The sequence below is a fragment of the Saccopteryx bilineata genome, chromosome 5 (genome assembly GCF_036850765.1).
Source record: "Saccopteryx bilineata isolate mSacBil1 chromosome 5, mSacBil1_pri_phased_curated, whole genome shotgun sequence".
Lineage (NCBI taxonomy): Eukaryota > Metazoa > Chordata > Mammalia > Chiroptera > Emballonuridae > Saccopteryx > Saccopteryx bilineata.
The window spans coordinates 74,441,856-74,458,113 of NC_089494.1; the positions used below are offsets into that span (position 1 = coordinate 74,441,856).

The 16,258-nt window shown below is 34.9% G+C and overlaps 1 protein-coding gene across 1 annotated transcript in view; it reads left to right on the plus strand.

The window, feature by feature from the left end:
- KCNH7 (potassium voltage-gated channel subfamily H member 7) overlaps window positions 1-16,258 on the plus strand; it is a 616,229-nt gene that overhangs the window by 208,219 nt on the left and 391,752 nt on the right. The window lies entirely within an intron of this gene.

Consider the following 16,258-nt stretch of genomic DNA (forward strand, 5'->3'; position numbering starts at 1 on the left):
AAAATTAAAAATTACTGTTTTATTTGGTGGAGCAAGAACTAGATAAAATGGAGAGCCAGAGTTGGGAGCGCTGCTAGTGGGAGTTAAAAAAGCAAAGTAAAAAACCCCTAATGCACCACAAAAAAAATTTGAGTCCCAAATAAAATAATTTGTTCATGATTTAGGATTGAATGAGAGGAAAAGTAAAGGAGAAAAGAAGAAACTAACTTAGAGAGAGAAAAAGAGAAAGAGGAAAACATAAAAAGAAGAAAAAATAAAAAAGAACAAAAGGAGAGAGAGAGAGAGAGAGTGTGTGTTAAGGGTTTTGGAGTGCAACCCTCATAGAGAGAAAGGAAGAAGAAAGGAAAGATAATGGGAGATGTAACACTTATGCATAGTGTAGTTCAAGGAGAGGAGAGAGTAAGACCAGCAGAAAATTAAACGACCAAATTGGAAGAGGAAGAAAATAATCATGAAAAGGACATAAGAGAAACAAATGAACAAATACAATAAAATGGGATATGTTATAAAGTCTGTGGATTATTCTTGATTTTGAGAGGTTTTCTTCTTGCTTTTTTATTTTCTCCCCTCTTCCTGGTCGGTGACTCTCTACCCAGGTTCTGCCCCTGTGGCACACTTAGGTAGAGGTTTGCAGTTGATAAGTCTCTATGGCGATGTCATATATTGGGCTTCAGTCTCATTGGCATTCGAGGCTCATTAGCATTTTCAGGCTCCAACAATGAGAGAGTCCATTTTTCCGGAGCCTCTCTCCTAGTCTTTCCTTCCTGAATTAGCAACCTGATGATCCAGCTATCGGGTCGTTGCTGCCTCTGCGTGAAGAGTAAGAGGCTCAAAGAGCTGGCAAATCCCCACTCTATTCCCACTGAGCGCAGGGCTCTGGGTAAGGCTCAATCAGTCAGAGCCAATAGCATAATCAGGTGGGCTGGGAGCCAATTGTTTTCAAGATGCCTTTCTATGTGCCTCTAGGCATGTCCCGAATGCCTCAGCACTCTGTGGGACCACCTCCCCAGGCTTTTGGCACTTTGTAACCTGTTTTGGCTGGGTAGAAAATGCCCTAGTCACTGTTTGAAAAGCAGGAGGACTTAGAAGCTGCCAGATCCCTCTTTTTAACATATAGCTCTGAGTAGGCAAGCTCTGCCAATCAAAGGTTGCCCCCACCCCTGTGCATAGCATAACAAGAGGTACCAAAAAATATCTACCCTTTTGTCTTAGATCGCTGACCTGAGAGAGATCTTGTCAGTTTGGGTCGCATAAGTCAGTTGGGAGACTGTGGGTTAAGCTAATCCTTCATGGGTCTGTTAGCTTGTATGGCTGGGTGAGGTGCCCCACCCACCTGGAGAAGTTCAAGCATAGGGAATCTCGCTTTCATGCGCCGCTCTTCAGGGCGCAGGGTCAGTGACACTGAGACTCCGGTTTTGGCCCACACAAAGGCCTCTGACTCTGCCCCTTTGTCCAAGAACACTGGCACCCACTCCCAGGGGAATCTCTTGCCCTCTATCCACGCTTGCTGACCAGGATATCAGGCCAGCTGCCTCTTTCCCTGGGTAAGGTGGTGCCCTGCCTGCACGGAGAAGTTTGAGCATAGGGAATTTTGCTCCTGCTCACTCCCCGAGCTCCACTTTTCAGGGCACAGGGGCAACCCCAAGACTCTGGTTTCAGCCCACACAAAGGCCTCTGACTCTACCACTCCATCCGGTAACATGGGCGCCCACTCCCGGGACTCTAGCAGGAATCTTTTGCACACTATCTGTGCGCGCCGGCCAGGAGATAGGGGCCGATGGCTGCCCCACTTGCCTTTCTTTGTCTGGATTTGGTGCGAGCATTAGCTTGTGTTGACAGGGTTGCCACAAGCACAGTTTTCCTCAGCTTGGATGTCTGTACCACAGCCTGGTTCAGACATTGGTGCCGCAGTCTGGTTCTATTCACACCCTATGCCCGCCTTAGTTCCTATACTCTCAGTTCCCAGTGAAAGCAGCCCTTATTTAGGTTAGTGAGGAAGGCGGAGTGTTTTGTCCTCTGTCTTATTTCCTTCGGGGTTGATTATATATTTACTCAATTTTTCGCTCGATCATATCTTCGCGTTTAGTGTGGAACTTCTGGAGGCTCCAAGGATAGATTTTTCTGTCTCTGGTTGAAGATCTTATTGAATTTTTGGGGAGATTTATCAGTTTCACTCCTTACAGCGCCATTTCTCTGATGTCACTCTAAGAACTTATTTTTCATAATATATATTTGTTTTTATGATTTTAAAGGTCTTATTTACAGATTAGGAAATTTGAAAAGTATCATTATATATAATTTTACTATCCAGAGATAGCTTTTATTAATATTTTGGCATACTTTGTTCTGATCTTTTTTCTAGATGTGCATACCTAGAAAGAAGACTGATACATACATTTAATTTTAAGGGTTCACTTAGAAATTTAAAACTTTGTCATTAAAATAATACCTTTATAAGATGGTATTTAATCACGAGGATATACAATGAAACTAATATATTATTGAATGTCAACTATAATTGAAAAATTAAAAAATAATTAAAAAATAAATAAAAGAATACCTTTGAAAAGTTTTTTAAAGAAAAATTCCAGCTAAAATTGTAGACAGACTGATAAATAAAAACATCATTTGATAACCTCAAATGAAATAAAAGATGCAGACAAAGACCATTATTGGTTGAAACCATTAGCTCAGTGGTTCTTAAGCTAAGCCACACATTAATATCATTAACAGAGTTCTGAAAAAATATCTTGCCTAGACCTCGTGACAGATCAATGGTGCTCAAAGTATGTTCACCGAACAAGCAGGAGCAATATAAAACTTGTGTTTGATGTGTTGTGTATTGATGCAGATGAAGCTATAATCTCAGGGCTGCCAGTTTTCCAGAGAACTCTGAGGTTATTGGTAAATTTTACACATTGACATTTCTCTCCAATGTGTGCGAAGTTACTATAAAGAGATTTTTGTTGGAAACAAGTCTTCATTGCTGATAAAAATTTTTCCTTTGCTTTTTTGAATATTGAGGTCCATCTCATTCAGAGTACCATTATTCTTTAACAGTGTTCTCAATGTTTCAAATGGGAGCTAAATAATGTAATTATAATGAGAGAAGCTATCATTTATCGATCTTGTATAACATGCTATATTCTTTTCTGGATAATCTACATAGAGTCTCTAGTCACATATTTTCACAAAAAAAATGTTGTTAGAAAAACAACATACTGGGAAAACCCATATCCTTCAATTGACCTACCAGTCACCTAGTTATATTTACATCATATTTAGGTAAGTATAAGAATATGTATGCACGTGAATTAATAATATAAGATTTTTACACTTGTTTACCACCTGCAAATTTATAAAGATATTCTATTTATAGTGTCTCTTTTTAGCCTAAAAGTTCTTTGATGAAAGCCAATCAAAAGGCAAGCAAGAAAACTTTACAGGCACTTTAGGAAGTGGATATCTAAATGGCCAATTAATGAAGAAATGCCTATCAGACAAGCAAATTAAAACCATAAAGTGATTCTACCACACCCAATAGAATGCTGGTAATTAAAGGACAAAAGATACCAAAGATTGGAGAGAATGTAAAACAACTAGAACTCCCAGAATCTATTGGTGTGATTATAAATTGGTCAAACCAGGTTGGCATGCTGTTTAGCAGCATCTACTAAGCTAAGTATTACCATGTGACCAGGTAATTCTACCGATACATATCTGTCAAAAAATGTACAAGAATGTTCACAGAAATATTATTCATAATTATTCTCATTTGGAAACTGCACATATACTTAATGAGAGTAAACAAATAACATATTGAAATATACAGTGGTATATGGCACAGCAATAAAGATAAACAAATTGCAATTTGATGCAACAAAGTGGAGGTTCTCACAAATATACTAATCACAAAAATTAGGAGATATTTCAAAATGAATATGAAGCATTGAAATATCCCCTAATTTTTGCAAGCAGTATATAATATTAAGAAATCCAGGCACAAAAAAATATCTAGGGGGGAAATATCTTGAATGGATATGCTTCTGCAGTACTGATAGTATTCTGTTACTTAATCTGGGTGTTGGTAGATGGGTATGTTCAGTTTGTAAAAATTAATTAAATCTTGCACTTATAATTTTCTCACTCACCTGTGTTTATTCATTTCAATATATTTTTTAAAAACAATATGATGGCATTGCCAAAATATTTTTTTTAATTAAGTGAGAGGTGTAGGGAGAAAGACAAACTCCTGCATATACCCTACAGGGTTATGCTCTGCCCACTGGGGCTGCTGCTCTGTTGTTCAGCAACCGAGCTACTTCAGCACCTGAGGCAAGGCCATGGAGCCATCCTCAGCACCAGGCAAAATAAATATTAACAAATTAATGACCAAATCAAGAAATATTTTTAGAGTGCATATTCCCATATTGCTATACTATCTGCTATATAATCACTCAAAACTCACAAGAACCATATACTATAATCATTTCAGTCATTTATACTAATATTTTTACTTTCAGTTAACCTAGTTGTTTAGCATAGTTAAACAAGTTAAGAGACTTTATAACAATTATTTTGTGGTGTACAGTGATATTTTAGAGATTTTTCTATTTTATATTTTTTTTCTACCTTCAAGCATTAAGTTCGCAAAGATTTGTTTGTTTGTTTGTTTGTTTTTTCATAAATGATTAACAACATTTTCAAATTCTCTAAGCATGAGTAATTTTTTTCAGGGAAACATCAGACACATGAAACAAAGAGAGGAAGTATTCTATCATAAATTGAAGCCTTCTGTGGTAGTACTAAATAGGGAAAGTTTTGTAAAGTTACTTTGGAAGGCTTCATTTTTATTTCAAATTTAAATCCCATGACAGTAGTGACTATTGGAACTCTCCAAGGTATTTCTGTTTGGAACAGTTAGTTCTAAGTTTCTTTTAAAATTACTTCCAAAGCTCCAGAGAATGTCAGCTGTGGTAGCTGCACATCTCCTAGCATTGAAGTAGAAATTGGAAGTGCCTTGCTTGCTAGTGAGAGTTCAATTTTGTCCTTTCAGCTTCATCTCTTTTTGTGTGTGTGTGTGTGTGTGTGTCTTATGCAACTGTTAATGGAAGCAGAGGAAATGGAGCACTTGGCATTTTCTTGGTTGGTATCCAAAATCCTCCATCCTAAATGCTCAGAAAATTTTAATTATTTCATAAATGGATAACAACATGAAATAGACTCATTTTAATGTAAGATTGCTTTCTATTTAAGTATAACAGAGATTTGGAAGTCTCTTCAATGAGATTTCTTACTGGTGTACTTGATAGCTTCTATTGCTATCTTTAAAACCATCAGGTTTTTCTAAATATTTGCATGTTTCTGTGTACTTGGAACAAAACCTTGATAATAACTCTTCTTGCCTTAATAAAAGATAAACTTTTGGTATCATCACTACTTTATGGTATTCATGCCAATACTGATGGTCCACTTAAATACTTCCTCTCCTCTCACCATAGTGTCACTGTTTATCATTTCATTCTTTTTATCTGCTTTAAAGTTATAAGATACCAATGTTATGTTTTGAATGTTTTAAATTTTATATTAATGGAAATACATTGCAAGTTACATTTTACCTGCATATTTTTTTACTAAGTGGTATACCTTTGTAAACCACTTTATTTATTTATTCTTTGTAATAAATAAATATTATAATTTGTTTATTCAACATTTATTCATTTAGTGGACATTTATTTTTTCAAGTTTTCCTGCTATTGGCAATAATCTTGCTGTTTTAAATAGACAAGTCAAAATTATTTTTCTGAATTGTTGAATGAATTTACAGTTTCTTCAAGAGTCTAAAGGCTTTCAGTACTTGACACTGTCTGACTTCTTCATTTTTGTTCATTCATATAAACAGCTAAATCAAGCTTTAATTTGCATTACATTTATTTCTAATTATGTTGATTATATCTTAATATTTTAATATATCTTAAAGTATATGTCATATATAATATATCATAATAGAGCAAATATCCTGTTCTGTAAAAAATCAGTTCATTTTTGCCTATTTTTCAACTTAAGCTGTGTATTATAATCTTACTGATTTGCAGGTGTCTAGTATATATTCTGCAAACTAATCTCTCATTAGCTCTTTGTTGTTAATATCTTTTTCCAATCTGTAGCTTGTCTTCTTAATTTTTTTGTGTTGTCTTTTGATAAATAGAAGGTCTAGATTATAATGTGATAAAACTGATCAATATTTTCTTTATGGTTAATGCTTTTGGAGACTTGGTAAATAAATCTTTCCTTATTGAAAATTCATAAAGTTCTTTTTCTCACACTATCTTTTAAAGGTTTTATACTTTGTTTTTTCATATGTGATATTTAATTCATGTATAATTAATTTTGAATGTCCTTAGAAGTTGATATACATATTTTTCTCAGTAAAATAATTTTCTCTTTTACATACTGATCTGCTGTGCCTGTCCTGTTCTCTAAGAACTAAGAACTTTTTTTTTTTTTTTACAGAGACAGAGCGAGAGTTAGAGAGAGGGATAGATAGGGACAGACAGACAGGAATGGAGAGAAATTAGAAGCCTCAATCATCAGTTTTTCGTTGTCGCACTTTAGTTGTTCATTGATTGCTTTCGCATATGTGCCTTGACCAGGGGGCTACAGCAGACAGAGTAACCCTTCGCTCAAGCCAGCGACCTTGGGTCCAAGCTGGTGAGCTTTGCTCAAACCACTTGAGCACGCGCTCAAGCTGGCGACCTTGGGGTCTTGAACCTGGGTCTTTCTCATCCCAGTCCGATGCTCTATCCACTGCGCCACCGCCTGGTCAGGCAAGAACTTTTCTTAATATAAAAATGTTTATGCAATTTGTATTTTGCTGAATTGCTTTATTTGTCTACTTTCTGTTGATATCACAATTTATAATAAAAACATAAATTTGTAATGAACATTGATATCTGATGGGTAGATCTCTCAGATTTAACAGTTTTTCTTGAAATATTTATATTCATATATATATTAATACATGCCATTTTTATTTATTTTTTATTAATTTTAATGAGGTGACATTGATAAATCAGGGTACATATGTTCAGAGAAAACATCTCTAGGTTATTTTGACATTTGATTATGTTGCATTCCCATCACCCCAAATCCAATTGTCTTCTGTCACCTTCTAACTGGTTTTCTTTGTGCCCCTCCCCTCCCCCCCACACTGTAACCCCCACACTCTTGTCCATGTCTCTGAGTCTCATTTTTATGTCTCACCTATGTATGGAATCATATAGTTCTTAGTTTTTTCTGCTTTACTTATTTCTCTCAGTATAATGTTATCAAGGTCCATCCATGTTGTTGTAAATGATCCGATGTCATCATTTCTTATTATGCCATTTATTTTTATATTAATTTGTAGCCAACAAAACTGCTAAATTCTTATTAATTATAAAGATTTATCAGTACATTCTATGGATTTTTTTGTATACAAGAATATCATCTGCAAATTCTTTCTTTCCAATTCTTTTGTGTTCAATACATTTTCCTTGCCTTACACTGAGGATTAGGTAACAGTTTTAAGTGTTTACTAGAAATGGGAATAGTGAACATAGTTTTCTTGTTCTTTATCTTAAAGGAAAAGCATGCAATATTTCCTCATTGTTCTCAAAACATTTCACCAGAATTTGTCAGTTTTATTACATTATTAATTTTTATTTATTGATTGGATATATAGAGAGAAATATTAATTTCTTGTTACATTTATTTATGCATTCATTTGTTGGTTATTTTATGTGCCCTGACCAAGGATCTGGACCTGCAACCTTGGTATATTAAGATGATTCTCTAACCAACTGAGCTGCCAGGCCAGGGCCTTATTACATTACTTTTAAAGTATCTTTGAGTTTATTGTTTCTGTCTGTCATATATTTATATTCTCTTTAATATTTTACCATACAACTGGAAGGGTAGATTTAAAGTTAAAATAAAAGACTTAGTGCAATGTTCAACATATAGTATTTAATATAAAAGTGTTAGTTAATGCTAGTATTTCTGTTTCTCCTATTTATCTTATTCACATCACTTGTGCTTTATAAATTATTGAGATGCTGCATTTGTTATTATTTTTAACAAAAGCATTTAGGACTATTTTTTTCTCTCTCAGCTAAATAATACTTAAGCTGTATCACATTCATGTTTAACTATTTTTGTTATTAGTTATTTCTAAGTATTTTCCCAGTTTCATTATTTTTTCTTTTTAATCTATGAGTCATATCTACAAGTGAATTTCTAAAATTTTCAAATCTGTGAAGATCTTCAAGTTATCACTTTACTAATGATTGTTCAAGGAATCGTACTGTGATAAAAAAAATGTTGTATAGATGTTTTACCTCCTTAAATTTTCTGAGACTTACTTTATCCTTATTATTTATTCACATTTTGTAAATATCTCATGTGTGCTTAAAAGAGATGTATGAAAGATATTATACATTTCATTAAATCAAGGTTGTTATTTGTATTGGTCAAATGTTTTTTCTCTTTAGTATTTTGGTCTTTTTGATATATTACTACTATGTGTTCAAGTTTCCCAAAATGATTAGTGATCAGATTTTTCTTTAGTCCTGTCAATCTTTGTTTTGTGTTTGTTGAAGTATATGTTAACTGCTTAACATTAGCTACATATAATTTTTTAGAGTTCTATACATTTCTATTTTATGTTTATTGAGCTATGTTATTAGTTATAAGTTTAAAATTGCTTAGTGAATAAAAATTTTAAACATATATATTGATCATTTTTGTTACCTTTCATATCTTTAAATAGTTTTGTGTAGTAAGTCTTTATTGTTTGTGCAGATATAACAATATCAATTTTCTTTTGGTTGGTTTATCATTTTTATCCTTTAAATTTTATGTATATGTTCATTTATATTGGGTTGGGGAATAAGTTCATAGCGTTTTTACCGAAGACTTTTATTTAAACAAAAAACAATAATTATATCAATAAGTTAATCAATTATATATTCGCCGTTGCTGTTTACAACCTCTTCCCACCTCTCGACCAATTTGTTGATGCCGTTCCGCCAAAAATCGCCTGGTCAGGTGTCAAAGAAGTTGTTGAGCCAGTTTTTAAGGACCTCTTTGTTATCGAAGGTAATGCCCTTCATATGGTTTGACAGGGAGCGGAAAAGATGGTAATCGGTCGGTGCAAGGTCCGGAGAATACGGCGGATGCTGAAGGACCTCCCATTCAAGCTCTTGGAGTGCGGCTTTGACGACTTGTGCAACATGGGGCCTGGTGTTGTCGTGAAGGAGTATGGTTTGACCATGTCGATCAGGTCTTTTCAGTCGAATAGCCTCATTCACGTGGTGTAGCTGGACAATGTAGAGCTCCTTGTTGTCTGTGACATTCTTTTCAAGCATTTCCTAGTTCTTCATCGAATTCAGAAGGCCTTCCGCTGCGGCACGTGTCATCGATATCAAAGTCGCCATTTTTGAACTTTGCAAACCATTTCCATGCTGTAGACTCGCCTATGACACCTTCTCCATACATGTCGCAAATGTCCCAGGCTGCTTTGGCAGCTTTTTGACCTCGATGAAAAGCAAAGAAGAGCAGGTGTCGAAAATGTTGATTTTTGCCTCCTGGGTATTCCATTTCTAAGCCTCAAAACTAATAAAAAATTAAATAACTCAAAAATACAATTAACATAGTTTTGTAGAGCAGAAAGAGTTTTATCGAATGAATACTTACCCTTTGCCAAACAGCAAACAAATCATTGTAAAATAAGAGAAAATATAAAAACGCTACGAACTTATTCCCCAACCCAATATATCAATCTGACAATCTTGTCTTTATCACTAAATTTATCATGATGGTTGTTATATTTGATATATTTCTTTTATCTTATTTTATGTTTTTTTATATTTTCCACTTCTTTGGATGGCTTTTCTTTTTGTGCTATTAAAAGTAGTTTATAGTTTTATTTCAATTTTTTACATTAGTTTCCCGAGATAATTATTTACTAAACATCCTAGAAAATATAACATGTATACATATTTGATGAAGTATATATGATGTTAATATCTCACCGGCCCCCTAAATAATAGCAGGATATTTGAAGGCCAATCACCTTTTAATTTATGTTATTCTTTCTTGGCAAGTTTGTTTTATTATTTTATCCCATGAATTATTGTTTATATAGTCAATGTTTATGACTGCTTATATTTTCTAATAATTCTTTCTTACATTATAAGCACTCTTCTTGGGGTCCTCTTTCTTTCTTTCTAAACACAGATTTAGACATTATTTTAAAACTATTTTTAAAATGGGATTTCAGTACTATTGATATTTGTAACCAAATAATTCTTTGTTGTATGTGTGTGGGAGGAGGTGCAATCTTGTACAATACGCTACAGACATCCAAACATTCTTGATGGGAGAGAAGGCACAAGAAAGGGACCGATAGTTACTCAAGATTGAAAACCACTGCTTTGCAGTTTTCTTTGATATTAAACTCTAAGATTATTTTCTGAAGGATATTTTGTTTTGCCTGTGTTCTTGAAAGAAATAATTGAATACTTGTTTGGTTTACAATTCTAGATTGAGGGTTCCTTTATCTCAGCAACTTGAAGATTCATCCCATAAATTTTTGGTTTGTATAGCTGCTTTTAAAACTATTGTCATTCTCTTGGAGATACTGTGTTTTGGCTTATTGGTGTCTTTTGTTTTGTCTATACAGATGCTATCTTTGACATAGAAATCCAAATGTAGATTTATTTTTGTTTCTCTTACATTAAATTAATTTTGATTTTTTATTTTGTCTAAATCATCTCATCTTTTATTGCTTTAAAAAAAGTTCCCCAGTTATGTATGAACTCTTTATCTCCTACTCATTTTCCTCCATTATCACCTATTGTTTTTTAAATAAATATATATTACAATTTATCTCTCTATCCTCCATAATTCTTTTTTTATTATTGATTTTAATTTATTGTGTTTAAATAGATTCTAGTGTTGCCTCGAATGCATCCACCCTCCCCTGTATTCCCCTCAGCATCTCCCTTGTTCCCCTCCCCATAGTGCCCTCCCCCTTTCCTTCAGGTTTAACCCATCCTATCATCCCTTTTCCTTCTGTTCTCTTTTCCTCTGGTCCCTTTGATTTCTCCTCTATCTCAATTCCATTCCTCAGTTCACATTGTTCATTGGATTCCACAAATGAGTGAGGTCATATGATATATTTCATTTTCTGCCTGGCTTATTTCACTTAACATAATAGTTTCCATGTCCATCAATGTTGTTGCAAAAGGTAAGGTTTCCTTCTTTTTCATGGCCCCATAGTATTCCATTGTATATATGTACCATTGCTTTTTACTCTACTCGTCCACTGACGGACACTTGGGTTATTTCCAGATCTTCGCTATTGTGAACAATGCTGCCATAAACATGGTGGGGAGTGCATTTCTTCTTTTGAAACAATGCTATGGTGTTCTTGGGGTATATTCCTAAAAGTGGGATAGCTGGGTCAAAAGGCAGTTCGATTTTTAATTTTTTGAGGAATCTTTATACTGTTTTCCATAGTGGCTGCACCAGTCTGCATTCCCATCAGCAGTATAGGAGGGTTCCCTTTTCTCCACATCCTCGCCAGCACTTATTCTGTGTTGTTTTGTTGATGAGCGCCATTCTGACTGGTATGAGGTGATATCTCATTGTAGTTTTAATTTGCATTTCTCTAATGATTAGTGATGTTGAGCATTTTTTCATATGCCTATTGGCCATCTGTATGCCCTCTTTGGAGAAGTATCTATTCATTTCTTTCGCCCATTTTTTTTATTGGATTGTTTGTCTTCCTGGTATTGAGTTTTACAAGTTCTTTATAAATTTTGGTTATTAACCCCTTATCAGACGTATTGTCAAATATGTTCTCCCATTGTGTAGTTTGTCTTTTTATTCTGTTCTTATTGTCTTTAGCTGTGCAAAGCCTTTTTAGTGTGACATAGTCCCATTTGTTTATCCTGTCTTTTATTTCACTTGCCCTTGGAGATAAATCAGCAAATATATTGCTCTGAGAGATATCAGAGAGCTAACTGCCTATGTTTTCTTCTAAGATGCTTATGGTTTTACAGCTTACATTTAAGTCTTTTATTCATTTTGAGGTTTGTTTTTTTTTTTGTGAGTGATGTAAGTTGGTGGTCTAGTTTCATTTTTTTGCAGGTAGCTGTCCAATTTTCCCAACACCTTTTGTTGAAGAGGCTGTCTTTACTCCATTGTATGCTCTTACCTCCTTTGTCAAATATTAGTTGTCCATAAAGGTGTGGGGTTATTTCTGGGTTCTCTGTTCTGTTCCATTGATCTATATGCCTGTTCTTATGCCAGTACCAGGCTGTTTTGAATACAATAGCTCTGTAGTATAACTTGATATCAGGAAAAGTGAAACCTCCCTCTTTATTCTTTCTTTTCAAGATTGCTGAGGCTATTCGTGTTCTCTTTTGGTTCCATATAAATTTTTGGAATATGTGTTTTATATCTTTGAAATAAGTTATTGGTATTTTAATTGGTATTGCATTGAATTTATAAATTGCTTTGGGTAATATAAACATTTTAATGATATTTACTCATTCTAACCATGAGCACGGTATATGCTTCCACTTGTTTGTATATTCCTTAATTGCTTTTATCAATGTTTTATAATGTTTTGAGTACAAATCTTTAATCTCCCTGGTTAAATTAATTCCTAGGTACTTCATTTTTTTGGTTGCAATGGTGAAGGGGATTGCTTCCTTAATTTTTCTTTCTGACATTTCATTGTTAGTGTATAAAAATGCCTCTGATTTCTGAGTATTAATTTTATATCCTGCCATCTTTCTGAATTTATTTATCAGGTCAAGTAGTTTTTTGACTGAGACTTTAGGGTTTTCTATATACAGTATCATATCATCTGCAAATAATGATAGTTTTACTTCTTTTCCAATTTGGATGCTTTTTATTTCTTTTTTTTGTCTGATTGCTGTGGTTAGGACTTCCAGAACTATGTTGAATAAGAGTGGTGAAAGGGGGTACCCCTGCCTTGTTCCTGATCTTAAGGGGATTGATTTTAATTTTTGTCCATTAAGTATGATGTTATCTGTGGGTTTGTCTTAGATGGCCTTTATCATGTTGAGGCATGTTCCCTGTATTTCCACTTTGCTGAGAGTTTTGATTATGAATGGGTGCTGAATTTTATCAAATGCTTTTCCTGCATCTATTGAAATTATCATGTGGTTTTTCTCCTTCCTTTTGTTTATGTGATGAATCACATTGATTGATTTACAAATATTGTACCAGCCTTGCCTCCCAAGAATAAATTCCACTTGATCATGGTGTATTTTTTTCATATATTGCTAGATCCAGTTTGCTAATATTTTGTTGAGGATTTTAGCATCTAAATTCATCAGGGATATTGGCCTATTATTTTTTTTCTTTGTGTTGTCTTTGCCTGGTTTTGGAATCAGAATTAAGTTCACCTCATAAAAGAAACTTGGAAGTCTTTCTTCCTCTTGAATTTTTTGAAGTAGCTTGAGAAGGATAGTAATTCTTCTTTGAATATTTGCTAGAATACAGTTGTGAAGCCATCAGGCCCAGGACTTTTCTTTTTTGGGAGCTTTTTTTTTTTTTTTTTTTTTTTGTATTTTTCGGAAGCTGGAAACAGGGAGAGACAGTCAGACAGACTCCTGCATGTGCCTGACCGGGATCCACCTGGCACGCCCACCAGGGGGCGACGCTCTGCCCACCAGGGGGCGATGCTCTGCCCCTCCGGGGTGTCGCTCTTTTGCGACCAGAGCCACTCTAGCGCCTGGGGCAGAGGCCAAGGAGGCATCCCCAGCGCCTGGGCCATCTTTGCCATCTTTGCTCCAATGGAGCCTTGGCTGTGGGAGGGGAAGAGAGTGAGACAGAGAGGAAGGAGAGGGGGAGGGGTGGAGAAGCAGATGGGCACTTCTCCTTTGTGCCCTGGCCGGGAATCAAACCTGGGACTTCTGCACGCCAGGCCGACGTTCTACCACTGAGCCAAATGGCCAGGGCCTTTGGGAGCTTTTTGATAACTGTTTCAATCTCATTTGTTATAATCGGTTTGTTTAGGTTTTCTGATTCTTCCAGATTAATTTTTGGAAGATTATATGTTTCAAGGATTTTGTCCATTTCATCTAGATTGTCTAGTTTTTTGGCATATAGTTATTCATAGTATTTTCTTACAATATTTTTTATTTCTGTTGTGTCAGTTGTTATTTCTCCACTCTCATTTCTAATTGTATTTATTTGAGTCCACTCTCTCTTTTTTTCTTGGTGAGTCTGGTTAAAGATTCATTGATCTTGTTTACCTTTTTAAAGAGCCAGGTCCTGGTTTCATTGATTCTCTGTATTGTTTCTTTATCCTCTGTATTATTTATTTTCACTCTGATCTTTATTATTTCCTTCCTTCTACTACCTCTGGGCTTTATTGCTGTTCTTTTTCTAGTTCTTTTAGATGCAGAGTCAAGTTGTTTATTTGAGCTTTTTCTAGCTTCTTAAGGTATGTCTGTACTGCTATGAACTTCACTCTCAGTACTCCTTTGGCTGTGTCTCATAAATTTTGAGTAGATGTATGCTCATTATCATTTGTTTCTAGCAATTTTTAATTTCTTTTTTGATCTCATTGTTAACTCATTCATTATTTAATAATATGCTATTTAATTTCCAAATGTTGAGTATTTTTCAGTTTTTCTGTTGTGGTTGATTTCTAGTTTCATGCCATTGTGATCAGAGAAAGTGCTCGATATGATTTCAATCTTCTTAAATTTGTTGAGACCACTTTTGTGCCCTAACATGTGGTCTATCCTAAAGAATGTACCATGAGCACTTGAAAAGAATGTATATTCTGCTGCTTTAGGGTAAAAGGTTCTAAAGATATCTATTAAATCGAGTTGATCTAGTGTGTCCTTTAAGTCTGCTGTTTCTTTGTTAATTTTCTTTCTTGAGGATCTATCTAGTGATGTTAGTGAGGTATTAAAATCCCCTACTATTATAGTATTGCTGTTGATCTCGCCCTTTAAATCCATCAAAGTCTGCTTTATATATTTAGGTGCTCCTATATTAGGTGCGTATATAACTTCCGTTGGATTGCTCCCTTTGTCATTATGTAGTTACCTTCTTTATCTCTTACTACCGCCTTTGTTTTAAAGTCCATTTTATCTGATATAAGTATTGCTACCCCAGCTTTTTTTTCATTTCCATTTGCGTGAAATATTTTTTCCATCCTTTTATCTTCAGTCTATATGCATCTTTTGTTTTAAGGTGTGTCTCTTGTAGACAGCATCTGTATGGGTCCTGTTTTCGATTCAGTCCTCAGCTTCATCCATCCTGCTTTTAATTCCTTCCATTGTGGTCTTCATTTCTGATATTGTATTTGTCATTTCTGACTGATTCTTTTTTATTATTTCAATGTCCTTTTGTATACTTGCTACTTCTTTATTTAGTTGTTCATTATGACCATCTATTTTTGTTCTAAGATCTTTGAGCATCTTAACAATCATTATTTTAACTTCTCCATTTGGTAATTTGATTATATCTGATTCATTCAAGTCCTTTTCTGGGGATTTCTCTTGATTCAATTGGGTTGCATTTCTCTGCCTTTTCATTTTGTCTGTGTATAAGAAGGGTGTGGCCACTGAAGTCCAATGGAAGTGGCTTCTGTGTTCTCTAGGTGTGGTCTGTCTGCAGGCCAGCCACGCCCTCTGCTGTTGCCTTGGGCATTCAGGTATGGGTGTTGCTGGCGCCAGCCAGCTGCAGCTCTTCCTGCTGTTTTTGCCTCTTCTCCATGGGAGGGGCTGTGTTCATGTTTCCAGGTCTACAAGCCTCAGCCTTTGCCCCACCCCTGCAGGTGGGGCTGCATGCAGCTCCCAGGCCACAAGCCTCAGCACCACGGGCAGGGATGAGCACTTTTGCTCAGCCATGGGTATCCTCTATAATTCTTAATCTCTATTTTAGACTTTAAATTTCTCTGGCTCTCTAAGCTACTTTCTGGTCATATCCAAAAGTATCAATTTTCATATCCAAATTCTAATTTAAAAAGATAACATTCTCTTTAGATCCTCTAATCCACTGTTTAACACATCTGTTAGTTTTTACTTTTAAGTATTACATTTATAATTTCTTTAAAACATTTTTAAAAATTTTCAGCCATTTCTATGATTTCTTGAACTTTATATGTAGTTATGATGATGCTGTATTTTCTTTTTAAGCATTGTAATTATAGTTGTTTCAT